The 27,727-nt window shown below is 48.5% G+C and overlaps 1 protein-coding gene across 4 annotated transcripts in view; it reads left to right on the top strand.

Moving 5' to 3' along the window:
* TENM4 (teneurin transmembrane protein 4) overlaps window positions 1-27,727 on the top strand; it is a 718,843-nt gene that overhangs the window by 129,941 nt on the left and 561,175 nt on the right. For all 4 annotated transcript variants that reach the window (XM_087868192.1, XM_087868189.1, XM_087868191.1 and 1 more), the window contains exon 2: window positions 13,624-13,679. The gene's annotated coding sequence lies outside the window, so the exon portion shown is untranslated. The remainder of the gene's footprint in view (window positions 1-13,623; window positions 13,680-27,727) is intronic.

Here is a 27,727-nt window from a genome sequence, read left to right as displayed (position 1 = left end):
CAGGTTCTTACTCCAAGCTTCTAGAGCAAGCATTTATGACGCAAGGGAATTCAGTGTTGGATGCAGAATCTCGTCGAACTAGAAGGTGGAAATGCCCAGTGTAGGCACTCAGCAGTCAGAGTGGTTTCTGTTGTGTTATTAGCCATGACATTCACAAACCCCTGTTTATGTCCCATCTTACTGCTATTTGAGCTAGTACTAGTAGGTTGAGGTGTATATTAACCTGAGGACTTCTGTCTCCAAGCAGGCACTCTCTAAACCAAAGTTTTCTGGGGGTAACACATAAATAATGTTTTAAAAATAAAATCTGAACAAAACGGAACAGAACCCCTTCCCTCCTACCCACTCCATAGCTAGTGACTGGGGTTTGGGGGGGAGGCCTTGGGCTTCTCTTCTTCTTTTTGTATTTTAATGCTTTTCACAGGGATCATCAGAGAGACCCCACAGTGACCCCCTTCTCTCAAGCCCCAGACCTGTAGCAGGGGCAGGGCTAGGGGTACCAGTGGGGAAACCATTTATTTAAAGCGCAATCCCCTGCTCCTCTGCCTTGTTCTAAAATGGTTTAGAACCAACAGGATGGAGTAAGTTCGTTGCTAATTACAGTGGTGACTTTGATAGAATGGAGAAAACTCTGGAGATGTGTGGATTGGCTTTGGTCCTGTGTTCTCTCCTTCCTGCCACGGATGGGCCTCACTTTCCTCATTCCACGCCTGTAAAATAGCATCGCCACCTCCCTCTAAAGTCCTGGGAACGAAACAAGGCCGTCTGTGAAAGTGTCCAGTACGGAGCCTGGCACATAGTGGATTCTTAATGGCTGCTTAATGTGCCTCCCCCTTTTATTCCCAGGACGGATTATCAAAGTAACAGCGTTCTTTCCTCACCCCTGTTTTGGCTGGTCTTTGAAGAAATAGACCAAAGTCTCTCTTTTATCTCGGACTCAGGACCATTTAGCATATTAACTTGCTGTCGAGATGGTGTTTGGTGAGCTTTCCCATAGTAGTGTTCGTGTGCAACCTCCTTATGGCTCCATAAGAGGGGCTTACACTGTGCGTTGCTCATGCTTCATTCAGCCGGGTGTGCAGAGCACTCCCTTGTGCCCGGCCCCGTGGGGGGCTCTGAGTAGGCAGAGCTGGGTGAGGCAGGGCCATGCCGCCTGCAGCTCCCCGCTGGCTCATGGGGCAGACACCTCCACCAGCAAGATCGTCCTCTGTGCCGTGTGCCGTGGCTGAGAGGGCACAGACGAAGGAGTCAGGGTGGGTCACCAAAGGCAAACTGGAGTCGCGCTTGAAGATCATGGAGTTGGAGATGGCCGGGTGAAGGGGGGCGGCATGGACGGCAGCACTGGGACGGAGAGAACGTGAGGCGTTCAGGCAACACTGAATGGCTCTGTTAGAGTTATCAGATGAGGAAACCGATGCTGATAGAAATCAGAAGTGTGTACATGACGAATATGGCCCTTGGTAAGTCTTTCCCCTTTTCTGGGCTGATTTCCCCCATCCTCCAAACAAGGCCCCTCCAAACCCGTGACTCACAGTCTGCAAATTTGCGGGAAGCAGACTTGAATCTCTGTCTGTTTATCTTATCTTCCTATTTACATTTGGAAGCCCGTTTCTTCTTCTGTTAGAATTGCCCGCGTTACCGCCCGGGAAGCATCTCTGTTTACCTTGATGCGCTGTGAGCACGATCCAGGGTTATTAATAAAACAAGGCAGCTCACAGCAGTGAGGTGTGGGGAGCACAACTTTAGGACCAGCTGTCTCTGTCTGGGGGGCCTCAGCTGCCCTGGCAAGAATGCCCACCCTGCACAGGCACCATCTAACCTCCAGGGCCGGGATGGGGTGAAGACCCTCTTGGCCTGTAGGGGAGACACTGACCCATTTTGTCTCCTTCCCCAGGCCGTGGAACTCCTACCTGCACACTCCCAGAGGCTGCAAACTGACAACCTATAGACATGTTTTGGGACTCACATTCCATTTTAATTATCAACACATTTAAGGGGCGCCTGGGTGGCTCAGTCGGATAAGCATCTGACTCTCGATTTTGGCTCAGGTCATATGTCAGGGTTGTGAGATGGAGAAGTGAGTCAGGCTCTGCCCTTAGTGGGGAGTCTGCTTGAGATTCTCTGTCTCCCTCTGCGCCTCCCCTGCTCGTGTGCGTGAGTGTGCACATTCTCTCTCTAAAATAAATAAATACATCTTTAAAGAAAAAAAGACATTTACTATAAAATCCAGGACATTTTGCTAAAACTAAGGATTTCCACCCTCTCTTAGAAACTCAGATCTGACAACAATAGGCCCACCTTCTTGCATGCATCATCCGCTGGTGCGGAATGGTGGCTGCCCCTTTTAGAAGGGCATGAGTTTTTGAGTTTGCCACACTCCCTATTACTGATCCCTATAGGCATTTGGGTTTGCCAGCCTGGACCTACCCCCTCAAGGAAGCCCAAAATTCATATCCTTTGGTCTCCCAGGAGGCAGTATCTACTAATCACTACACGTCATTTGTCTGTACAGATACAGAGCCCAGTCCAGGTCACAAGGCCGTTTCCTGCTCATGTTCTCATCCTGTCCTCACGGCAGCCTGCAGAAGTGGGTGCGATTGTTCCCATCTTACAGAGGAGGAAAGCAAGGCTGAGGGAAGGGAAACACAGCCCCGGGTTTGAAGAGTGGTGCGCTTGGGAGGTGGCTCTGCAGGATAGGCAGAGCGTGGTTAGTGGCCTGAATTAGAGTTTGATATTCGCACTCCCTCGCTGGGTATCTGTGCAACTCTCTGCCCCTTTGGGGGCTCCGGTTTCCTCCTCTGTAAAGTCAGGTCACTGCCCTAAATCAGAGGTTATTAATGTAAGCACGTGGATTCGAAAAAAGTTAGCATTTTTTCCCCATTGAGAATATAGGCAATAAACCGCAATAGGGTTAGAAGTCCCTGGGACTCTGTTACCAGGAGGAATCTGATATTTTTGTATCCATTGTAGTTGTTGGAGATACCTCAAAATATCATTTACACTCATAACTCCTTCCAGGTTATGAGAAATATTAGACCTGCCACTAGATTTGTTATAAATCTTGACTTTAAAAACAAATAAAAATATTACCGTATCACAAATGTATCATTTTAATATTTTGATAACCATTTTAATATAATTGGTTTCCATTGTAATCGTGTGTTTTGGTTTTTGTTTTTATGCATTTGGGAACATTTTTCTGCGAAAGGGTCTATAAGGTTCATTAAAATACCAGAGGGGTCTGAGAGACAAAAGTCCCTTTCCCCAGATGATCTCCAGGCCACTGGAGCAGCTGGGGCTCTAGGCTCCGCGAGTGTCAGGCCCAGACCTGCCTCCTGCCCCTCCACCCAGCCCACTCTGTGTCTGCACCTGTAGCAGCTTCCGAGGCCGTTCCCAGGGCCCCAGGCAGCCTGGTTGACATTCAGTAACATCAGACGAACACCCTGCAGTTTGTTGGAGGCTGGAGGTGTCAGAGTAGCCAGGAGCCTGGGGCAGGCAAGAGGAGAGGGGACGGGGGCTCCCTGGGCGCCTGCCCCCCCCCCAGACCTTCTGCCCCGGGGAGTGCTTTGGTGCTTTGATCTCTGGGCCTACGTACATCACGCCTTCCATCCTCTCCACTCCAGTGTTTCTCTGCATATCTCTGCGTGAGAATCCAGATCTGGAGGCCCCAGTGCTTCTGGTTGTTTAGGAGGGAAAGAAGCTGAGGTGCAGAGAAAGGCAAATGCCTGACCGAGGGTCACACGGTTTGTCAGGGTCAGAGGGGGGACACGAATGCACCTGTCTGGTGCCCATTTCCTGGAACAGCAGGATCCACTTCTTGGCTCACCAGGGGACTGCCTTTTCTTGTGAAGGTGAATCTTCAGTTCGTTTTTTCTTGCCCATTCCTGACCAGCATTTTTTTCATGAGACCTTGTCTTCTATTCTTCCTCTTCCTTCCTTCCTTTCTTCCTTCTTATTTATTTATTTATTTATTTATTTATTTATTTATTTAAACAGTTCAGGTTCTCTCCTAAGAGTTCAGTCTGGTCCCTTAGGGAGCTGCAGTGCTGTATTTTCAGACCCCTTCCACACATCAGGAAAGAGGTAAATTAATTGGCTAATTCCTGAAATTTCTATGGTGGCCATTGAAATTTACATTTCAGCTTTGACCCTGGAGACAGAGGAGAACGGTCCAAGCTTACAGCCTTATCATACTGATTATTCGTTCGTCAAATATTGCTCGAGCCCCTGTGTCAGGACCCCCCTGGGCTGAGCAGTGAGGGTAGATATAGCAATGGACAAGATGACAGGCTCCCTGCCCACATGGGGCCTCTTTTCAAGACAGACATTGAACAACTAGTTCAGTCATGCTGAGTATGTGTAACAAAAGAGCAGTGGATAATAGGAGGAGCTGATGACCAGGGTGAGGCAGCAAAGGCCTTTCAAAGTATATGCCTTGTCGGCTAAAACCCAGAATGTAGGTAGAAATGAGCTGGAGAGGTTTTAGAAATTGGGACAGCACGTGCAAATGCCCTGGGGCAGGAAGAAGTGTGTGTTGAGAGAGAAAACAGAAGAGAATCAGGAGAGAAGCAGATGGTGAGATTCGAGGGACAAACAGGGCCCAGAGATGAGGACCTTATAAACCAGGATGAGGGTTTGAATGCACTTGAGGACAACGGGAAGCCACAGAAGGAAGACATGGTCAAAGGTACCTTTTAAGACCACGTGTTTTGCAAAAGAAGAATTGAAGAGGGTGACAGGGGAAGCAGGGAAATTGCTAAGTCTTGTGATGACAACCATGAAGAAAGGTGGTCTTTTGGACTGAGGTGTTACCTGATTGCTAAGGATGAGGGAATGGGTTTGAGAGCTCCGTTTGAGATGGGTAAAGTGACTCAGGAGCAGGAAAGAGTCAAGCCCAGAAAGACTCTGCCTTCTTCATGCTCCCAAGGGTCTGTAGGGAGCAGAGACTATGACTTCACCCTGGCAGGACTGGGAGCCCCTCCTTGGCTGCTGTGACCCCCACTGATGCTTGGTTGCATTGGCCTGGCTTCTTCATTGCTCGATGCCTGAAGTTTTCGGCAAAGCTGAGTCACTGCAGCATGAACGGTGGGGGAAATAAATCTCCTCCATTCGTTTAATCTATCCTGTCACTCAGGTCTTCTGTATGGAGCCCCAGCCTGGTGAACTGCTCCCTGCCCTCCCAGAGGTCATGTCTCCAAATAGTCACCCAAATAAGCCCATCACTATGAACCGTGAGAAATGCAGGATCAAGAGCAGAGGGGACAGTCAAAATATTCAACAGTCTGAGTGCATGTGCACAGGCTCGTCAGAACAGGTCTCTGCCGTCATGCCCAGCAGGGGCCTGGGGGCCTTCCACTCGCCATACATGCCTTGCCTTCTGGATTGTGGGGAGACGCTCATATCATGGTGGGAGGCATGCAGGGGCTTGGGGCAGGGACTGCACAGTGACTGGCACGGATATCTTTCATTATTTTAATCCCAGGCACAACTGTTCAGCTCTGTACCTGCTGATCTAGACTGAGGGTCTGGGAAGGCTTCCTGGAGGAAGTGTTGTTTGAGCTGAGATCTGAAAGATAGGCCCATGAAGCCGAGAGCTGCTATAGAAGAAATAGTTTGTGTAAATGCTCTGAAATGGGACGGACAGTGGGGTGTTTGAGAAATGAAAGGGGCAGGGCATTTGGCGAGAGGGGGCAGAGCTGCCAGCAGGAGCCAGGCTCTCTGGGCCCGGGAGCCGCGGAGGGCTCACATCTCCCACGAGCACAGGATGCGGGGAGACCAGTTGGGGGGCTACTGCAGCAGCTCAGGTGAGAGTTGACTGTGGTTTGGACTAGGGTAGTGGAGGCACAAGTGGTGAGAAGACCAGTGGGAGGGTTAGAACCAGCAGGGGTCCATGATGGGTTAATGTGGGGGTGCAGTGAAGGGGAGGGGTATCAGGGGTGGATTAGGTTTGTAGCTTGTGCTGCTGGTGGATAGTGGCATCACTCGCTGGGGTGGGGACCAGCAGAAGAGGACCCTTGGGAGATGAGGGTTGAGCAGTTGACATGTTAGGTTTGAGGATGGCAGGTGGGTCCAAGCGCCCGAACACAGACTTCTGGTTCTTGCTCTGCTGCTCTGCGTAATTGGAGCAAATCACTTTGCCTTTCTGGGCCTCCACGTCCTCAGCTATAACACTAGGGAAGTAAAACCTGCTTTATAGGGTTGTTGTAAAGGTTGTTACAAACACGGAGGGAAAGCACCTCACATATTGTAAGCACGCGGTGACCATAGGCGGTCACTGGTAGCGGTTGATTTTAATTAAACATATGTGCTCAGGAATCTTATAATATCCTGGTACACAGAGGCACATCTGGTACGTTTTGTCCTTTATGAGATAAAATTTGGAGTCCATGACACGGGTGGTGGTGGTGACGAGGAGTCTGTTTTCTTGGCTGTTGGAAGCACATTAAGCGTCTGCCTTCCTCATTTAGGGGCTGGTGTCGTGGAGAGAGAGGATCCCTGAGCTCCGAGGCAGCTGTGTGGGCTCTCCTCCTGCCTCTGCAGCCGGAGAGCAGCTCATGTCATCTCTCCGGGCCGTAGTTTCTTTAGTTGGGAAGTAGGGATGGTGATAGTACCTCCCAGGATGGTTATAAAATTCACGCTGCGAGGCGCAGACTGGTGCCTAATAAAGGTTACTGCTTTGTTCTTTCTTATGTGGCCGTAGTTCTGTGGCTTAAGGAAGAATGTGGAAAGTGACATCAGGCCTCTCGCAGCCGGGCCTCAGTACCCCCTCCTGCCTTTGCCTCCTGTCACCTGCTCCTCATCCCCTGCGGGTCAGCCGCAGAAGCCATCACCACTGTCTCCGCCCCTGCCTTCCCTCAGCCTCCGATGCCCTTTTCCCACCCTTTGTCCATCAACTGCCTTCTTCGTCTCCAGGGTCCAGAAAGTGCTGCCTCTTTCACAGAGCTTTTCCAATGCTGCCAAGGAGAATCCACAGCTCCGTCTCTCTTGTCCCCGCAGCCCTGTCACTTGGCCCTCCCTTGAACACTCAGCATTCAGCTTTGGGTTACAGCGCAGGCCGGTGTCCTTGACTGTAATCCTCTTGGGCCCATGACCTTGTCTGTTGCAATCTCATGCTGCCTTCAAATCTGAGCACAGGTCCACACACAAAAATACTGTGAGTGAGCGGAATTGAACGAGTTTGTCCTAGAGAAGCAGCTCCATCACCCTGTGAGATGGCCCAGGCGCTGAAAGGCCAGTATCCGAGGCTGGGCTGTCCCAGGGAAGAAAGAACAGGTTGTTTTGGGATGGATGGTTTTGCGGTTGATGTCAGAAAGCAGCCTTCTCAGGGCAGCTCCAGAGCAGCCGGGCCCACAGCCTCTAGTAACTGGGCCACCGCAGTCGGGCTGCTCTGGGGAGCTGGGCAAGGCATGATTGTAGCCTCATGAACGAAGTTAGCGACCCTCCCCTTGGGCCTGGATCAGCCGCTGCTCTGTGGCTCTCGCTGCCCCTGTCTCATTCCTAGCCTCACCCCTCCCATCCATCCTCATGGCAGCCAGAGTGCTTGATCTCAAGGACAAATCTGGCCCTATGATCGCCCAGCTTAAAAACCTCTGATGGATGAGCCTGCTGCCAGAACCTGGCCCATGAGGCCTTCTAGGCTCCAGCCCTGCATCCCTGCTCCCAGAGGTTTCTCTTATCCTCCTGCTGCTGGCGCTCCTCAGAATAGATCCACATTTCACACCCCTGGCTGTGGACCTTTTTGTTTTGCAAACGCTGTGCTCAGGAGTCTTGCTTGAAGCCTGCCTTGCCCAGTGCCATCCCACTAAAACTGACCCCTTCCTGGCTAGGTCCCATTGAAGTTACAGACTGCCCCCACCCCACACTGGTAACACTTGTACCTTTTAGTGCAGGGAGCGTGTCCAACTGACCATCTTTAGTAGTAGAAATCATAAACTGAGGGCTTCAGAGGGGAGGGGGTGGGGAATTAGGCTAGCCCGGTGAAGGGTATTAAGGAGGGCACGTATTGCATGGAGCACTGGGTGTTATATGCAAACAATGAATCATGGAACACGACATCAAAAACTAAGGATGTACTGTATGGTGACTAACATGACATAATAAAAAATTATTATTAAAAAAAAGAAATCATAAAAGCAGTGAAGGCTGACCGAGGCTGACCTGCAGGCCCCTGCTAGGTGTTTGAGAAATGCTATTCCATAGAATTCTCACAAGGTTGCGGTATGGATCTCTGCTTTGCAGATGAGGAAGCCGAAGCTTAGAAACATTACATGACTTTCCGTGTGTCACGCAACTCGTTTGAGTCAGAAAGGGGATTCCAGCACGGGTGAGGCCCATGTTCTTTCTGAAAATCTTTCTGGCCACCAAGTCCAGTCTGGGTCTGACGCACGGACTAGGCAGCCAGCGATTGCTTGTTGAACGAGAGGGTGAGCGTGAAGCTGCTGGGGGAAGAGTTGATGTTTCAAGGAGAGCTGACTTGCTTGGGTTTTAGAAATTCCAAAGGCCCTCTCACATGGTTCCTGTGACCCTGACCGAAAAGCAGTGATGCTCTCCTACATCTTGGATACTTATTGGACTTACCATGTTTTTAGGGAAATAATAAAACCACTATTATCCCTTGCACAACCCAGAAAACTGCCTCATTCTGAGAGCAACTTGGTGTAGCGTGTCCCTGGCAGGGGGCACCTGTGGAGGAGACAGCTGTGGGGAGCCCCCCCACCCCCAGACAAAGACACAGCTGGTCTTGGGAAGGCCAGTTAACACATCGGGATTTCGCTCTTGAGCCTGCCAAGCCATGGAAGGTTGTTAGGTCGTTAGGGCCGGGGCCTTGTGGCTGGAGTACAATTTTCTCATCCTAAATTGCTTCGTACCTGAAATGCTTCATTTTTGCGATCTCACACACGCACAAAGTGAAATCTAACTGAGAGAGTGAAAAAGGAGAAAAATCTCTGACTCTGAAATACCTAGAAGAAAGCTGAAGTGAACACGTTTTCGGGACCTAATCAGCAGCAGAAGTCCAGGGAAAAATAAGTCTGCGCACCAACAATGATGAAGTTGGAAACTGCACGGTTCTCAGGGGAGAGAGCCTCCTCACTCAGACAGCTGGCGGCAATATGGCCAGCTTTGCTTGGGTCGACAGAGTTTTCTGAAATCGGCTCCCCCGCCTGAAGAAGCGATACACAGAGCTCGAGAAGCATCTCTGAGCCTCGGAGTTGCTGGAACCTCGTGAGCACGGACACAGGGGCTGCCAGGAAGGAGGCATGACCCTGTGCCGTCACCAGCCCTGCTTTGTGGGTCAGTGGTGTCCTTCCCTTGCAGGTCCTGACCCACTCAGGCCTCGAGTCCATCTGGATACAGTGGGAAACCCAGCAGGACTTCAGTCCCCCTAGTGGGTGGAGCCTGGACGCTCAGTACCGTTTTTCCAAGCACAGAGAACCTTGGACGATGTGCCTCAGAGGAAAACTCCAGTAAACAGCCAGAGGAGCTCACTTAGTGTGGGGGGTTTAGGGCTTCTCGGGGGAGAGAGTGTTTAAACTGAGAGGCCTGAAGGATGCATTTATTTGGGTTAGCCAGCAAAGAGGAGAGCAAACGACTTTCCAGGCAGACGGCAGAGCACATCCAGGGCCTTGAATTGCAAAGAAGAGTGACCCATTTGAGGATCTGCGAGGAAGCCAGTGTGACTAAGTACAGAGGCTGAAGGGGAGATGGACGTATCGAGAGAGACCCAAGCAGCGGAGAAACTGGGTCACGGAAGCAGCCTTTTCAGGCACAGGTGCACATTCTGGACTTTGGATTTGATCTTTAATGGGATAGGAAGCTGTCAAAGAGATTTAGGCAGTGGAGACGATCTAATTTGCATTAAAAAAATCCCTCTAGTTTCTGGACAGTGAGAGAATTGGAGGAGAGGATACAGGCAACAGTTAGGAGGCTACAGCAGAAGTCCAGGTGAGAGGTGATGGTGATTTGGTGACGGTTGTGGTGCTGAAGAGGGAGAAAAATGAACAGGACCAGGAACTTAGGAAATAGGACAGATGGGACTTGGTGACTGGTGGGGAGAACGCGCAGGGAGGCGTCAGGACAGGCCTCCAGATTTCTGGTGGGGCAACAGGATATGGTAGCACCATTTACTGTTATTGAACTCACTGGAAGAAAGCTAAAAATAATAATCAAGGCAAAAGACCAATGGCAAACTCTATGTACCAAACAGGAAAGAGGCTAACACCCAACCAGGCAATGGGCAAAGGACTGTGAACATGAATTTCCTAAAAGAAGAATTGCAAATGGCCAAGAGGCATAGAAACAGATGTTCAACTGATATCCAAAAACGCAGACTAAAATAACTAGGCTCCATTTAACTATCACATTGACAAAGATAAAAAAGCACATTAATGCCTAAAACGGATGAGATCATAAGGAATTGGCATGCCTCTATGCTGCTGGTGGAAATTGAAAGTGATATAGTCTTTTGTGAGGGGCAGTTACAAATTTCTTAAAAACGTCAAGCAATTGGGTCATGATGTCAGGGTCGTGGGATCGAGCCCCATGTTGGGCTCCACATTCTGTGTGGAATCTCTTTGGGATTCTCTCTCTCCCTCTGCCCTGCCCCCGCTCCCATGCTCACTGTCTCTATCTCTCTCTCAAAATAAATAAATAAAATCTTTTTTAAAAAACGTCCAGCAATAAAGGAGAACCTGACTGGCTCTATCAGTGGAGCGTGCGACTCTTGATCTCAGGGCCATGAGTTCGAGCCCCATGCTGGGTGTAGAGATTACTTAAAATCTTTTTAAAAAAATGTTAAGCAGTGGGGCACCTGGGTGACTCAGTTGGTTAAGCATCTGGCTCTTGATTTCAGCCCAGATAATGATTTCGGGGTGCTGAGATTGGGCCCTGCCTGGGGCTCTACAGTCAGTGCAGTCTGCTTGGGATTCACTCCCTCTTCCTCTGCCTCTCCCTTCCCCTCTGACCTTCCACCTGCTCACTGTCTCTCTCTCTCTCTCTCTCTCTCTCTCTCTCTTTCTCTCTAAAATAAATAAATAAAATCTTTTTAAAAAATGTTAAGCAATATAGTCTAAGTATACAGTCGAGCAACCACAAAGAGATACATGTACGGAAATATTAGAGTATTTTCACTAGTGAAAAAATGAAAACACCTATATGTTCATTAATAGGATTAATTGTGCATTTATATAACCATTTTAAAAAGATTAAAAAATAGTGTGTATAACAGGATCCCATTTTATAAAGTGTCTGGATGTGTATGTGTGTGAATGTGCGGGGGGCGGGTATGTATACAGGGTTTGGAAAGAAACCTGCCTAAAATCATATTGCTAGTGGTAGATGAGTTTTTATTATAGTTAATCAACTTGGGTAAACAGAAAAAAATAATACTTTAGAAGAAAAGAGTAACTGCAGTATAACAGAGACTTTAATTAAAGTGTTGCTGGAAAAGAAGCTGAGAGAGGGTGACTCAGCCTGACTTGGGCTGGTGGGAGACTTCATGGAAGAGGTGTGGGTCCAAGAATGAAAAATCTTTGCTTTCCTGTGTCTGCACAACTTTGTAGCTTGTATTCATGAGAAATGGGGAACTCTCCAGAAAGTCTGAGCCTCTTCTGCAGACCTTTGAGTCTGTTTGTTCTCTGGTCATAAAAAATTCATGCCAATTAATTTTCAACCAGATGACAGGAAACAGAAGCTTAGAACTCTAGAAAGACGCCAATAGCCAAAACCAGCTTCGATCAGTGCCCAGTATAGTCACTCTGCCACTTTCTCCCACTTCCCATGACTTGCTTGGGTCTTATGCTCATTTGCGATGGCAATGGCATTCCTGGATGTTTTGTTATCAGCCCTTTCTGTTTCCTTGGTTACTATCTTGGATCTTTGAATAAAGAATCACTTTCACTTCACATTTTCTAAACTTGGTTTTAGAAATTCTGCAGCTTCTTACCAAAGTGCCCTTTTGGGAACTTAAATATGCATCAATACAATCTAGTCACTTTATGGAAAAGCCGGTGACCTAACAAAACAGCATGACCCTGCCTTGACTTGGAAACAGAGCTTAATGGGTGGCCTGATGCCACAGAGTTGCAAACTGGGGGTCTGCAGAGGGGCAGAGAGGAAACTGAAAATACAGAGCCCAGGGTCGGAAGTGAGCAAATGGGGACCCCAAGTCCCAGTTCCTTTGGTTCATGGCTATGTGACCTCAGGCACCTTTCTTGACATTCAGTAAGCGTTAGATGCTTTTGACGTTTCAGCTTTGCAATAGGACAGACTTATGTCCAAGGTCTGGCCTCAGCATGACAAGGGACCCCTAAACCAGCCTTCCCAAGATAAAGTAGGGGCATCGCTGGGAAGTGCAGAGACGAGCATTCTAGACTTCAAAAGTTATTTATTTTAATGAGTATTAGAAAAAAAACAAAAACAACACTTCAAACCTATGACTTCATAGAGATTTGTATATAGAATGGTCATGACTAAAAATTCCTTTAAGCTGTAAGCGACCATTTTGCTATTACAGAATCCATCTGAGTTGAAAGATTGCCTTTCAGTGGGCCTTGGAGAGAGGTGGAGGGGAATAATGTGCAGCAGAGACTTTTTAAGAAAAAAATCCATCGAAATAAAGTTAAGCAAAAAATGTGAATCAACTTGGAAAAATTAGTAAATGGTAGTAGAGGTGAGACATAACCACAGCAAAACTTAGCAAGCGGTGTCAGTGGACCTCGGAACCTCCCTGAGTTGCAGTTTTCTTGCCTGGAAGATCTCCCAGTGTGGCTAAGAGGCTCAGGAGATGATATCCGTAGATACTTTCAGCTCAACAGTATGGACTCATTGTCACATAATAGAGATTCAAATACATGTTTCCTTCAGTTTTCCTTAGCCTCGTGTTTTTAAGGTAAAAGTGATCTCTGGGATGGGCCAGTCTGGTTTCCTTATTATGCAGATGAGGTAACTGAACCCAGACTGGGGAGAGACCAACCCAGGGCCACTGTTGTCACTGGCTCCTCCCTCCCCTGGGCTCTGCAGGGCACAGTGCCTGCTGGAGACCTGGCCAGGGCACAGGAGTCTTAGGGAAGCTGACAAAGTTGACGTCAGAATAAAAAAGAGTTAATAACGTGAGCAACAGTCCATGATATAATACTCGGGGTTCTGGGGGGTGAGGGGGGTGCATGGTGATCTATGTGTGACTTTTCACTATAGTCCACCTTTGTGGTCCCTGCTCTGCAAAATGTTGAACTCTGTGCATTAGAAGAGAAAAACTGGAAAAATATCCTAAAATATTGAGAGTGAGTATGTTGGGGTGGTGACATTTTTGTTTGCTCCATTTCTCCTGGAGTATTTCAGTGGTCCTTTGCATTTTTACATTTATGAAAAAGAAAAATAAGTGCCAAAATGATGGAAAGGCTGAATTTTCTTTACTGAGGGTTGAACACCGTCGGCGCCCTGAGTGACACATAACTATTAATTATCACACTTCATTTTTGAAATAACTCCCGGCCCCTGACCGTTAGCAGTTTCCCCAGTTATGTGGGTTCATAAGCAGTTGGTAACCCATATAAGGTATAAAAGCTCTGATGCATTTTAGTCCAGGGGTCTCAAGGGATTAATTGTGATCATCTTCTTGTTTTGCAGATGGAAAAACTGAGACTCAGAGAGGGCTAGTGATCTCCCGGATGCTTGGTCAGTAGGTAAGTGATAATGCGGAAAGTGAGCTGGAAACAAGATACACCGCTAATCTCCGCGACAAAATCTCTGCGGGCTCATTGTCCCCATCCCGTGACTTTCCTGATGTGCGCAATTCAAGACGGGAAATAAGATGCGTTGGTTTGAGGCATTTGGGTGTGATTTGCTCTGTAGTTTCTGTTTGTTTTCACTGTTGAGCTAGAGTGTTTAACAAGCGACTTCGTGAAGGCTTCCTGGGCATTGCCTGCCCGTAATGGATCTTTCCTGGGGAATGGTAGGGCTCATTAAAACCTGGCCCGTGCTGTGGCTAGTTTGACATCACTGACCCTTCCAGAGACCCAACAGTTCGGTGCATCTAGAACAGAGAGCCCGGGACTAGGGGGTCAGGGGAACTGGGTTTCAGTCCACCATCGGCTGTTCTGTGACCTTGAACAAGCCACTTAACTCACAGGCTTACTGGTTCTTTCAAACCTTTTTTCCCCGGAATATTTGGTGCCAGCCCTCTGTGCCAGGCACTGAGGCTAACAAGATACATACAGCACAGGCTTTGCCCTGGAGGCACTCCCAGCCCAGTTTAGGAGCACCCCCATTCCCTCATCACTGTCTCATCATGAACATCTCTCACACCTGCTTTGGGGTTTACAGTCTGTAGGGCATTTTGTGATCTTCCCCCAAACTCCATAAGATGGGAAGAAGCTGTTACTGCCATTTTGCCAAGAAGAAAACTATGGCTCAGCGAGTTGGCAAGGCCATACGGCGAGGAAGGGTTAGAGGTGACCTGGAAACCAGATTTCCTAACTCCAAAGCATTTGTCTCTGATAACAGCAAACTGTTCTATCTGATGATTTTAGCCTTTGAACCCTACCCCTTAGCAGTGAGTAAAACACTGGGTAGGTCAGCACTAAGAGGGAGCCCATGCTGGTGGAAGGGTACTTTTCGGCAAGGGGTACTTTCTTGTATCTAGCTGATCGTTCCAGAAAGCCATGCCTTCTCTCACCGAGAGTGAAGGCAGCCTTGGGCTCTGGGTAAGTTGTTAGCCAGAAAAAACCATGCCCCTGGCGGAGGCCCAGGCCCACCTCCTCAGCATATCAGAGAGAATTCTGCCCTGAGCCAGAGGGGCACGGCCCCTTCTTCCACAGTGACCCTACTGAATGCTGTTGCTTTCCACCAAAGCTGGATGATCCTGGTAGCTTGGCTTTTGCGGAGTTTGCTGGCCTCAGGCAAGATGTGGAGAATGATTAGATTAGAGGCAGTGCTGTTCGTTTGTGGGCGTGACGACTTGAGCGCGGAGCTCTTGGGCTCCCTCAAAGTCTGCAGGTTCAGAGGGTGCCTGAATGACCTCAGGGACCAGGACGGGTTTTCCTGCTTTACGGTATGTGTGTGTGTGTGTCGTGAATTGTGGCCGTCCTTGATGAAGATGTACTGACGTGTGTGTGACATATGGGGTGTGCGGGATTTATGGAGAAGGTGTGTGTGCAAGTGTGGGGGTGTGGAATCTGTAAGGGGTGTGTGTGTGTGTGTGCGCTTAATCTCTAGGAAGCAATTTATATGAAAAAAGAAACACTTACGGGTGTAATTTTTCAACAGGACCCGGAAATGGGCTTTTAATAAGTATCATTAAACTCTTATATTACAAGGGGGAGGCCAGACTTTCTTTCATCCTGGCTTGGATCACACAGCTCTCCCTTGCCCTGTTCTTTGGTGTCAGACAAAAACTCCGACTATTTGTAGTGGTCTCTCCAAAGCCATTTCTCCCCTTTCCTGCTCTCCCCCCGCCCCCGTCCTACCCTGCTGCTTGTCTGATCTCTCCGCTCGGACCCCGACACGGACAGGGCCGGTGTCAGGACTGACAGATGATACCTGCGGGTGAGCCTGGAACCTGAGCGCCCCGAGTCTCGTGTTGTTCCAGCAGGAGACTTTGGGGTCTTTGTTTAGGAGAGCAGGGCTCCTTCCTTTCCCGGAGGGTCACTTACAGCCAGCGACACCCAGCAGTACTGTGTGTGTGAAAACCCTTTCCTTTATGGATTGGGTTTCCCCTTGTCTGACATGGGAGAAGGAGACGCTCTGTTGAAAAGGTAGGTTTCGCTGTGGACTGAAAGCGTTCTGCCAGGTCTCCTAAGGAAGCTGGTTCCCAGAGTGATTATCTTTCCTGAGCTAGGAGTGAAGGGCTCTGTGATAGGAAGCTTGGCAGGCTTAGCAACAGGCTTATGAAGCCGTGCTGCAAGAATGTTCGTTCGTGTAAATGGGTCTGAGTCTGTGCAGTTTTGTTCTTTGTGCACTGGCTTGGTTCTGGGGTGATCTGATTTGCATGGCTCCTTTTCAGAGGTGATACGTTTTGTGAGGTGTGGAGCCCTGCCTGCGTCGTCCTTCAGCCCCGCAGTACCCAGCATGGAGGTCCCCGGTGTAGGGCTGAGTGTGCAGCAGGGGGATAGCCAGTGTTTGTGGTCTGTAGAGAAGCTACTGGCTGCAGGGAGCAGAGTGCCCCAGGTTGGGCTACTCATGCCTTCTGTAATGTAACAGGCCTGCATTTGACTCCTCGCTTGGCCTCTTACTATACCAACACACTCAATTTCTCTTGGTCCTGGAGGACCTGCCCTACTTGGAATATTCTGCCTAGTTCTTGCTGGCAACTCCATTGGAGTGGCCAGCCTCTGGTCTCTATGGCCCCAGCTATTGGCTCAGAACTGGCTCCCCACCAGACGAGCCACTGAACATTACAGTGCTGCCACATATCCTGGGTGGATGTCCTTCCTTGCCCTTTACACCTACCCAGACAGACCCTCCAGGACGGGGACAATAGCCAACGTTAGCTCTTCCAACACCCTTAATCACCCTTCATAAAAGACATTTATTAAACCTCTTACTGTGGGCAAGGCGCTATGGTAACATCATATATATATGTGTATATATATATATATGTGTATGTGTGTGTGTGTGTGTGTGTGTGTATATACATACATATATATATATAAATTTTTTTTTCCTAATTTTTACATCCATTTTTCCAGATAAAGGTTTCAAAGAAGTTAACATGCCAGAGAGTACTCAGGTAGTCAGTGGTAATGCTGGGATTTGAGCCCAGGTGTTTAGACCAAAAAGCTTATGCTCTTATCTTAAATAGAGTGTATAACACAGTGACTAGCAAGAAACAGTTGTCACCTTTAAGTGACGTGCTTTTAAAAGTATTATTAATAAAGCATTTATCACAGTACATCTGATTGTCGGTTGTGGTCTTCTCGCACTGAATGGTGAGGTCCTTCAGGGCAGAAACTGGAACCTTAGCCCCTAGCAGGATACAGGGTCTATGACAATTAATCCATAAATATTGGAAAGATTATATTAATAATGACCAACTTTCCTGATTGCTGGCCTTGTGTTAGACAAAGTGCTTAGTGCTTTGTATATATTATTTTGCTTACTTCTTAAAATAACCCTATAAGGTAGATACCAATATTATAACCATTTTCCACAAAAGAAAACAGAGGCTTGAAACCTTTGGGTAACTTTTACAGGTTACCTAGCTATCGAGGGGCAGAGCTGGAGGTGGGAGCCCAGCTTACTGACCCAAGGGCGTGGTGCTCAGCCGTGATGTTTCGCTTCACCTGGATGTGCTGGCCTCCCCTCGATGTCCAAGTGGACCACATAGCTACAGCCGATGCCCATGGCTCCTTCGGTAAATTCCTGAAGCTGCGCCTCAAATCCAGTGCCTGCTTACCTGGGGGCTATAGGAAGTTTCCACTCAGGAGGGACAAAGCTAGTGAAGGCCAGGAGGCCACAGTCATGTATCAAAGACAGCATGAAGAGCCACTCCTAACTAACAGGAAAGTAGACTGCATTTATAAGACACAAGTGGGGCAAAGTCCACATCAGTTGGCACGACCTGTTGAGGTCCATGGAGAACAGTGGTGAAGTCTTTCAGTGGCACTTTGCAGGGGAATTTCTTAGGCTTGGCAAGTACGCCTGCAGACTCATTGGCGGGTGAGGCTGGCTGAGGGGAAAGGTCTTCGCGCGTTGCTCTCAAGGGAAGGCCTTCCCTTCTAGTACCTTCCCACAAGACCTCACGGGCCAATGACTTATTTCATCATGTGGAGCCTCATCTTATGCAAGCCGAAGAAATGGAATTCCTCCTTCATTGCCGCAAGATAATTGACCCCTTGTGACTTTGTCCAAAGGGTAGCAGGAGCATGTGTTTTTGAGTGAAAGGTTAGCAAGCACCGGGGAGGCAGATTTGAGCTGGGAAAGAGGGGGGCTTGGATTGGCTCTGGGGGCTACCTAGGTGGGACCAGGATTCCAAATGTTGACTCCTGACCAGGCTGGGGCTCCCTGCACATGCCCCGAGGCTACATTTGGTGTCCCTGGGACTCAAGTGAGGCGCGCTGGTGCCCTCCTCTAAATGCTAGAACAAGAACAACTGCTTTGGGAGACACAAGTGAACACCCTGTGGCCAAGAGAAGAGTAAGCAGAATGACAGCATGATGACGTATCAGTGAGAGCCTTCACGGGTGGGCCTGGGGCTTTGCTCTCTGGAGGTTGGACCCGTGCATCCCAAAGGCAATGTTGCTACTGGGCCTGGGAGCTGGACCTGAGGCCCTTGACTCTTGGCTCCACAGCAGTGGCTTGGAAACCATTCTCTACAGAGCCCCGGGGGCCTCGTGGGCTTCTCCCTAGGAGTGGGTTAAGAGATGCATGGACAATTCTCTGTTGGTGCCTGGGCCCCCACCTGTTGATGCTCTTCTTGTTCCCACAGTGGGCTTCTCTGTTGCTGAGACTGACATTCACTCGGGATGTGTTCTGTAGCCATACTGCTCATTTACACATCTGTTCTCACGGGCCGTCCTGCCTGTTCTGATTGGTGGCTGTCTGTGCCAGATCGGTGCTTCCGTAGTTTGAATTTCACTCCTGCTCGCAAGCCTTCCTTTGTGCAGAGCCAAAATGCCCCATTCTGGCTGCGTCCTGACTCTGGCACGTGTGCCGGCACTAGCCTCTCAACCACGGCTACACAGAACTGAGACGGTTTTCCCCTTCGAGAAGGGCTTGCTGTGCTTCCTCACCCCTCCCAGGGCCTTACAGTCACCCACATGTCACCAGTCACACAGCCACGTGGGGCTTGGCAACGTGTCTGTCCTCCCCACTGTCACCAAAGCGTAGGCCCCGGTGTGGCTGTGGTGGCAGACCGGGGAGCAGGAGGTGGCGTGTTCGGCCCTGGGCCCCGGCGCGTCCCTCCAGCAGGCGGGCAGCGTGCTCTCCTGCCTGCCTGGGGACATCACCCCCAGACTCCCTTAGCCGTGCCTCTAGGAACAAACTCCTTCCTCCAATGAGCAGGAGTGCCAGCTTCTCTGCAGACCTCCTCATGACTGTTTCTTCTGTACTTCCCCCTTTTCTTAAAAAAAGACAAAAGGAACGGCAGAAGTAACGTTGTATAAAAGAAAGCTCATGTACTTGGGACTCAGGCAAACCAAGATTTCCGTCCAGGCTCTGCTCCTCATTCGCTGTTTGACTTTATGGAAGTGGCTCCATTTTCTGGCCTCAGTTTCCTTGTCTGGAAGATGAGGATGACAAAAATGACAACTCACACCCACCGTGTGCCTAGCAGAGTTTTGAGCATTTACATGACAAGGTAACGTTAGTCTTGCCTCTTGCAAATGAGGACATTGAGGCACAGAGTGACAGAGTGACTTTCCCAAGGTCACACAGCTAAATGGCAGAGCCCATGCTCCAACCTGGGTAGCTGGGAACGGAGCCCACACTCCAGACCTCTCCAGCTCTATCTCAGGGCTGTGTAAGGAGCAATTCCCAAGTAATGTGCTTGGAGCCGAGGGCGCTCTTCCTACAAGCCGGTTCTGTTCGACTCTTGTTCTGTGTCTAGCAGAAAGAGAAACAAAACTCCTTCCATTCGTTGGTGAGGAGTAAATGCAGATGACACACTACTAGCTAGGCATAGAGGGATAGAGCTTGTGCAGGAATGGCAAATGCATGATACATTAGGTTGGATCCTCGGGACCGGACTCCAGGGAGATTTGCGTGCAGTAAGTTTGTTGGGCTTGCCCCCAGGATCAGCATTTGTAAGGGAAGTAAGATTGGATCAAGGGGGGGGGTGTTGAACGTCAATGCATCACAGCATGGACATCCACTGACCCCAAAGGAGCGCTGGAGCTGGGATGGCCCTTCAGATATACCCTGCACTGAATCTGGGGGAGTTAGTCTCACTGCCCTCTGCAGCAGCTGTGGGCTACCCCCGGGTGAGGCAGCTCTCTTGGCCAAGGGCCATTCCCGGAGAGGGACTCCACTGAGAGTTGTCAGCAGCCAACAGCAACAGTCCGTGCAGCTGGAGGAATGAGTGCCTTAGTCCCAAAGGGCTTTTCTGGGCAGCACAGTCCAACACCCACCACACATGGCATGCGGGCTGCCATTCCTTCCGTACCCCCCCCCCCCACCGCCGTAGACATCGCTAATTGACGCAGCTCTCCTTACCACTGTGCTCAGATGAGGCCTTGGAATTTTTTCAAACACAATGCTTCAGATAAACACTACCAATCAGTTGGAATTGGCTGGTGAGAAGGAACCCGCTTGCTACCTTTGACCTCTACATCTGTAGGAGACGCTTATCGATGGTGTAATAATACGTCTCCAGTGTTATGATTGCTCCTCAAAATCGAACAGTTGGGAAACTGTGGACAGTTTCCCTGACATGTCTAGTGGAAAATGTGGATTTTCTTGTCCTCTTCCTTATTATCCGCTCTGACTGCATTCCATCTGAGCTCTGACTTGCTTTCCTTTTACCCCTACTAAATGCAGTTTTCCCTAGGATTCATTTCCTTTTCCTCTCCCTCTCCCTCCCTCCCCAGCTTTCTCTCTCTCTTTTTGCCACACATTCTTACATCCTCTCATTGTTCTTATTTCAACTATCAGCCCTCCTCAAGCAACCTTCCTTCACCCGGTTTTCACAATCCTGGTCACCTGCCAAACCCGTCCATCCAATCAGCCTGTCTGGCCTTCCTAACAGCAGCACATGACATCTGGGTTTAGCTGGTGAAAAAATAGATGCTTCGAGAGGCCAAGATGCTTTCTGAAGGTGAGACATCTTGCAGGAGAGGGCTGGGCTTTCTCTTAGGTCTGTAGGCTCCCCAAATCTGTGTTCTTTCTTTTATACCTTTGGGACATTTGTTGGGGGTGATCCCTTGATGACTCCAGGTTCCCCTTGTTGTTGAGTCTTGCCTGGCTGAGAGTTCTGAAGCCCTCAGTTGTAATCCTGTAGGTTATCATGAATCACTGCAGAGTGCTGGTGGACACCCTACCCCACTGGGCAGGTTGGAGACTCTCCTGTTTCCCCTGAACAGGGTAGGTAGAAAGTGCTGGGTCCCGCCTGGCCCTTGGGCCTCCATTTCAGTGAGCTCTACAGATGCTGCAATGGTGAGGAGCCTTGGTGATCTCAGACTCATGGTCAGGGTCAATGGGATGGGGCTGGCACTGACGCCAACAAATGGATTTGTTATGGCTTTTGATGAATGAGACTTCGGTCAGTCCAGCTGACCAGCCGTCGATAGTCTGGCAGCATCACTGAGGGACCCACCTGGGTCTCTGTGCTGAATGCCCGGGCTCTCTCATCTGTCATCCCGCTCCTTTGAGGAAGTTGCATTTGCTAAAGGGAGGCCTTTTGCTGTCACCTAAGGGTCAATTAGGCGATTGTTAAAGAGGACCGACAGAGGCCCCAATTCTGTGCCAGATAAGCAGCTAAGCCCGTGGGATACAAAAATAAAACCAGTGGCTCACCCTCACCCTGGAAATGCAAACTGCTCATTTTTTGGTGTGTGTGTGTGTGTGTGTGTGTGTTTTAAATGTTGTATAAATGGATGACATGGGTCCCGGACGCTGTGAAGCTTCTGAGCTCTTACAGGCCGTGTGTTGATTCCGCCCTCTACCCTTGAGACTATGACGTCTCTGCACAGGGAGAAATTTGGAATCCTTCTGGTGAGTGGAAAGGAGGCTCACTCCTCTATGATACAGGTTTTCTGTGTGACCTTGAGCAGGGCACTTGACCTCTCCGGTCATCAGTGTTACCTCAATGTCACTGTTGGGGAAGCTCCTTGTATAATGCCCTGTATACAGTAGGTGCTCTATAAATGATATCATGTTTCCCTTCCCCACACCCAGCTTAGGACTTAGTGAGATCAGTGGAGAAGTATTTACTAGACATTGATGACCTGCAGAGCTTCAATATTTCCCCCAAGGAATGCTGTAAATCTTTGTTCGGTGACCCAGGCCTGAACTGGTTCCTGGGTCTCCGCCTGCCATGTTTCTCACTGGACCCCAGGGGGACAGCTTACATACTCAATATGTCTGACCAGCCCTGACTTGGAGAGAGCGCCTCTTCATTTATTTCACTGCACCCCTCCCAGTGTTCCTTCTTAGTGGAATGTAGCCAAGATTGCTCAGAAGAGGTAGCTATGGCAGAATAGAGAGGGTCCTGCACCATGAGCTGGTTTTATGAAAACAGAGCACTCTCTTGACCTCTCTAAGCTTGGTCTTCTCATTTATCAAGCACGGTAGTAATACTTTCCTTGCTGACATTCTCTGAGGGTCGCATGGGACGGTATGAGCATGCTATAGAACAAATATGTGATCTGCGGTTATGGATGCCATCGTTCTTCCGTGGATTTCCATCTCTTGACCTGGCCCCAGTCACTCCCAACACGAGTTCCCAGATATATTTGGTCTCTGCTGATAACTTGTCCAGCAAGCTGTTTGTGGATGTCTTTACTCTGACCCTTCCCAATGAACTTGTTTTGGTTATTTATGTCTGTCCTCTCTTAAATGCCGAGATATTTAAGGACAAGGTCCAATCTTAGTTCATCTATATCCCCAGTATGTAACAGATGCTCCATAATTATTTGAACAAATAAATGAAGATGAAAGATAATGAACATTGTGGATATCTGCCACATACGTGCTCTGTGTATGTAAGGCCTCTTGAGATCCTCACAGGGGCCCTACAGGTTGATATTATTCCACTCCAAGAAAAAGAAATCAAGGCCCAGGGAGGTGAGGCCACTTACTCAAGAGCACACAGTCTAGCAATGTCAGAGTGACTAGCAGAGTGAGGGATGACCGCCTTGGAGCCCTGGACTCCCAAGCTAGTTGTCTTCTCTACTGGCCTATCACTCTCTCTCCCTCCTTTTCACTTGCCATTGCCAACAACATTAAGACAACAATAGCAGGAGAAAAAATAGAGTTACCTTCCATCTCACCACTTCTAGCAACTCAGCTGTTTCCACTTTCTACATTCCCCACAGTCTCTTTCATGCATGTTTTTTTCTTTACAACAGCATTATTGAGATATAATTCACGTGCCATAAAATTCACCCTTTCAAAATTGTACAATTCAGTGTTTTCCAGTAGATTCACAGAGTTGTGCCACAATCACCGTGATCTAATATTAAGAACATTTCATTACCCCCCAAAGAAACCCCATTTTCATTAGCAGTCACTCCCCATTCCCTGCTCCCCAAGCCCCCACCAGCCACTAATACTACTTTCTGTCTCTGTGGACTTGCTTATGCCGGACATTTTATTTAAATAGAATCATATAATATGTTACCTTTGTGTCTGATTTCTCACTTTAGCATGTTTTCAAGATTCATCCATGTTGTAGCATGTATGAGTACTTCACTCCTTTTTATTGCTGACTAATTCACACACACACCCATGCGCGCACACACACACATCCCATTTCATTTACCCATTTTTCAGTTGATGGATATTCAAGTTATTTGTACTTTTTAGCCGTTATGAACAATGCTAATGCTTCTATGAACATTTGTGTACAAGGGGTCATGTGAACATGGATTTTTAGTTCTTTGGGATACGAACCTAGAAGTAATACGGCTAGGTCATCTGACGAACATTTTCAGGAGCTGCAGTCTGATTTCAAAAGTAGCTGTACCATGTTATAATCCCACCAGCAATGGATGAAGTGTCCAATTGTTTTCACATTCTTTCCAACACTTTTTTGTCTCTCTCCTTTTCTAACCATCCTTACGGCTTTGAAGTGACATCTCATGTGGTTTAGATTCAGATTTCCCTAATGACGAACAAGTTCAGCATCTTTACTTGCCCTTATTGACCATTTTTATATCTTCTTTCGAGAAATGTCTGGATACAAGTCACTCATCCAACATACGGTTGGCAAATATTTTCTCCCATTCTATGAGTTGTCTTTTCACTTACTTGGTAATGTTATTTGAAGCACGAAAATTTTTAATTTTGATGAAGTCCATATTTTTTGTTTTTGTTTTTTTGGTCGTTTGTGTTGTAGGTATCACACCATTGCTTAACCCAAAGTCATGGAGACTTGAGCCTATGTTTTCATCGAAGAATTTTATAGTTTTATTTCTTACATGTAAGTTTATGATCCACCTTGAGTTCATCTTTGTATCTTGTGTGAGGTATGTGACCGACTTCGTTCGTTTGCCTGTGGATATCCAGGTGTCCCAGTGCCATTTGTTGAGAAGGCTGTTCTTTCCTCATTGGATTGTCTTGATACTCTTGTCAAAAATCAACTGATCATAAATGTGAGGGTTTATTCGTGGACTCTCAGTTCTACTCCATTGGCCCATCGGTCTGTATGTCCATCCCAGTGGCAATATCACACTGCTTGGATTACTGTAGCTTCATAGTAGGTTTGAAACTGAGAGCTATGGGTCCTCCAACTTTGTTCTTTTTCAAGACTGTTTTGGGTATTCAGTGTCTTTTGCGTTTGTATATGAATTTTAGGATCCACTGACCCATTTCTTAAAACAAACAAACAAAAAATTCCAGCTGGGGTTTCCGTAGGAAATGCATTGAATCTATAAAGCAAGTTAAGAATGTTGCCATCAAAACAATATTAAGTCTTTCAGTTCATAAACCTGGATGTCTTTCCCTTTCTTCAGTGTTTTATGGTATTCAGTATTATACATATGACATATAAAGAAGTTTTGCACTTGTAAAGAAGTCTTGCACTTCTTTTTAAAATTCATTCCTAAATACTTTTGTGATTTTTTGATGCAATAAAATAAATAGAATGGTTATCTTGATTTCATTTTTTAGGTTGCTTCTTGCTGGTATATAGAAAAGAAATGATTTTGGTATAATAATCTCATATCCTGAAACCTTGCTGAACTTGTTTATTTATTCCAGTATTTTTTGTGGATTCATTAGGATTTTCTATATACCAGATCTTATCATCTGTCTGTGAGTGGAGATAGTTTTCTTTCTCCCTTTCCCTAATCTGGATGCCTTTTTATCTTTTTTTTTTTTTTTTTTTGGCTAATTTCCCTGGTTGGAGCCTCCAGTACACTATAGAATAGAAGTGGTGAGAGCACACAGCTTGTCTTGTTTCTAATCTTGGAGGGAAATTTTCAGTCTTTCACCATTAAGTCCAATGTTAGCTGTGGGCTTTTTAAAGATGGCCTTTATTAAGCTGAGGATTCCTTGTAGTCATAGTTTGTTAAGTATTTCTTTCACGAAAGGGTGTTAGATTTTGTCAGATGCTTTCTTGTGTCTTTTGACAGGATTTTGATGTCTTTTAAGAGGCAGAACTGAAACAAGATTCGGTAACAAAGGTCAGGTCTAGACATTGGAGAATTGTCGCTGAATGACATGCGGGTCTCCTAGGGCCTTGTCTTTGCGTATCCCCCTCCCCCTGGACCTTGTCTTCCCTTCCATGCCCCTAGAAGGGCCACCACCACCCCCAGCTCACTAGGAGGTCAGACTCAGAAATAATGAATTCTGGTCCTGACTCCCATTTCCAAGCTGGAATGGATAACAGTGAATCTCAGTTTGCTCCTTGGTAATAGAGGCACTGATGCCTACTTCCTAGGGTTGTTGTGACAAAGGGAATGAAATAAGGGTTCTCCAAATACCTTCAGAATTTTCCACGGCTAGACCAAAGATGTGCCCATTTTGTCATGGAAGCAAGACCGTCAGTGTTGGGAGCTACATAAACCTGGGCTCAAATCCCAATCTGCTCATTGGCTGCTTGATCCCGGACAAATCATTTACCCTCTGAGCCTCAGTCTTCTCATCTGTGAATGAGAAATGATCATAACACTTCCCTCTTGGGGTCGCTGGGAAAAGGCCCAGTAAGGACCCCTGTGACGTCCCCAGGCATATACAAGATGCCAAGGATGGTCTTGGAATCTGAATGTTAACAAGCCCTCCTTTTCTACTCACCCAGGTGCTCCCGGAGGCCTGGGCACGCGTCTCCCTCACCTCTCCATGCGCAGAGCCCAACGCCCTGCTCGCCAGCGTGTAAAGATACTCAATGTTTTTGCGGTTGCATTCACTTCTCTATCTCACTCCATTGCTCATTCTGGGTTTCTGTCCAGTTAAAAAAAGAACTGACTGCGACCTTTTAGAAATATAAATAAATCAATAAAAAAAAAAGATTTAAAATCCTCTCATTTTATAGGTTTATTTTGCTGAGTGGGCCAAGCAGGTATTAATCAATTTGGGGCTTCCCTGAGGGGGCAGGAAGGGCCCATAGCTCCCGTGTCCGCGGACCCAGCAGGGCTGCCCCACTTCCTCCAGCCAAAAGGCAGAGCAGTCTTTCTGGCGCACTGGGGAGTTAGAAAGTTTAACCTGGGAGAGATGTGTCCTTAATGATGTTTTATACCCAGGGGCCTCTGGAGAAGAGTGCTTTGGGGATGTTAAGTGGGACAGAGGCTGTAAGAGCCACATGCCAAGGGGTGAGGGCATGGAGAAGCAGGAATTATGCCCTGAGATGTGTCCCAGGGGAGGAGACACGTGATGGCAGCAGCCCCAGACACAGGTTTAGTACGGTCTGTAGCCCGGCTTCTCACGCTTGCCATCCATTGCTGCTTCTGTGCCCACTCTATTGAGGGAGGAAGCTCAGGGACTCCACAAAGCCCAGAACCAAGCCCCGCGGAGCCCCCCACCCCGCCCAGCATCGCTTACTGAGTGCCAGGCTCCGGGATGAGTGGGACAGGGTCCTCCCCTGGAGCTGCTCACTGTGGGGAGAGAGCCACAAAGGGATGAAGCAAGGTCTTTGGGGGCCCTTTGGAGGGTGCAGTGAATCAGACTGGGGGGAGAGGGAGGGAGGGGAAGAGCGGAGAAAACTGCAGAATGAAGGGAGAGAGTTTACCAAACAGAGAAGGAAGCAAAAGGCCTTCCTGGCAGCGGGAAGCTTGGCACCAATACTCTGAGACCTGGGAGGGTCTGGCGTCCTGGAGAAACAGGGCGAAGCTCAGTGGCACAGGAACAGTGAGTGAAGTGTAGACATGGGGGTGTAGGGGAGGGGTTGAGGTGGGAAGACAGGTTCTGCCGGATGAAGAAGGGCCCTCTAGGCCTAGAGATAAGGAATAGGGACTTGGTACTGGGGGAGTGGGGAGGCAGGATAGACAGACCAAGTAACTTTGGTCTGAAGTTGCCCTGAATTAATTCATCATCTGTGAGTAATCATCTGAGAAGCACCATTGGGGGTTCCCACCTTGCTGGGCTCTGGGGATCCAGCTTTAGGATACAGGCTTGACTCTCACGAAGCCTGTGACCCACACCCCTGCCCGCCTGCCTCACTCCTTAACACGTCTTGTCTGCGGCCTGTCCTCTGATGTTAAACTCCCTAAGGTCTGTGCTCTTCCTCCTCTGCCTGGAGCACTCACTCCACGATCTTCTGGGCAGAAGGTGCTGAGGAAACAGGTGTGAAAATGAACCTTCTGACACACAGGGGGGGGGGGTGCGAAATCATCAGATTGGAAATCCTCCAGGTCTGGTGCCAGCTGGGAGGGACCACCGTCCCCGGCCCTAATGCCCAGGTCTCAGGACACGTAGGGGCTGAGCCACAGCTGTGCACCTGTGCGTCTGGGGACCGTGCAGGTGCAGGTGCGGACGAACGTGTCCACGCGGCGGGCGTGTGCGTCCAGGCCCCTGTATAGTGGGGTCCTCAGACCCCGTGCCCTTGTCTGGCTCTGCACGTGTTGGCGGGCGTGTGTGCCTTCCCTTCAGGCTCTGTTTGTTTCCCTGTCTCACCCTGGAAATAATCCTGTTGTTGGTGATT

The sequence above is a fragment of the Ursus americanus genome, chromosome 16 (assembly GCF_024610735.1).
Source record: "Ursus americanus isolate L20-20 chromosome 16, mUrsAme1.1.p, whole genome shotgun sequence".
Taxonomy (NCBI): domain Eukaryota; kingdom Metazoa; phylum Chordata; class Mammalia; order Carnivora; family Ursidae; genus Ursus; species Ursus americanus.
This window is presented reverse-complemented; position numbering and strand designations above follow the sequence as displayed.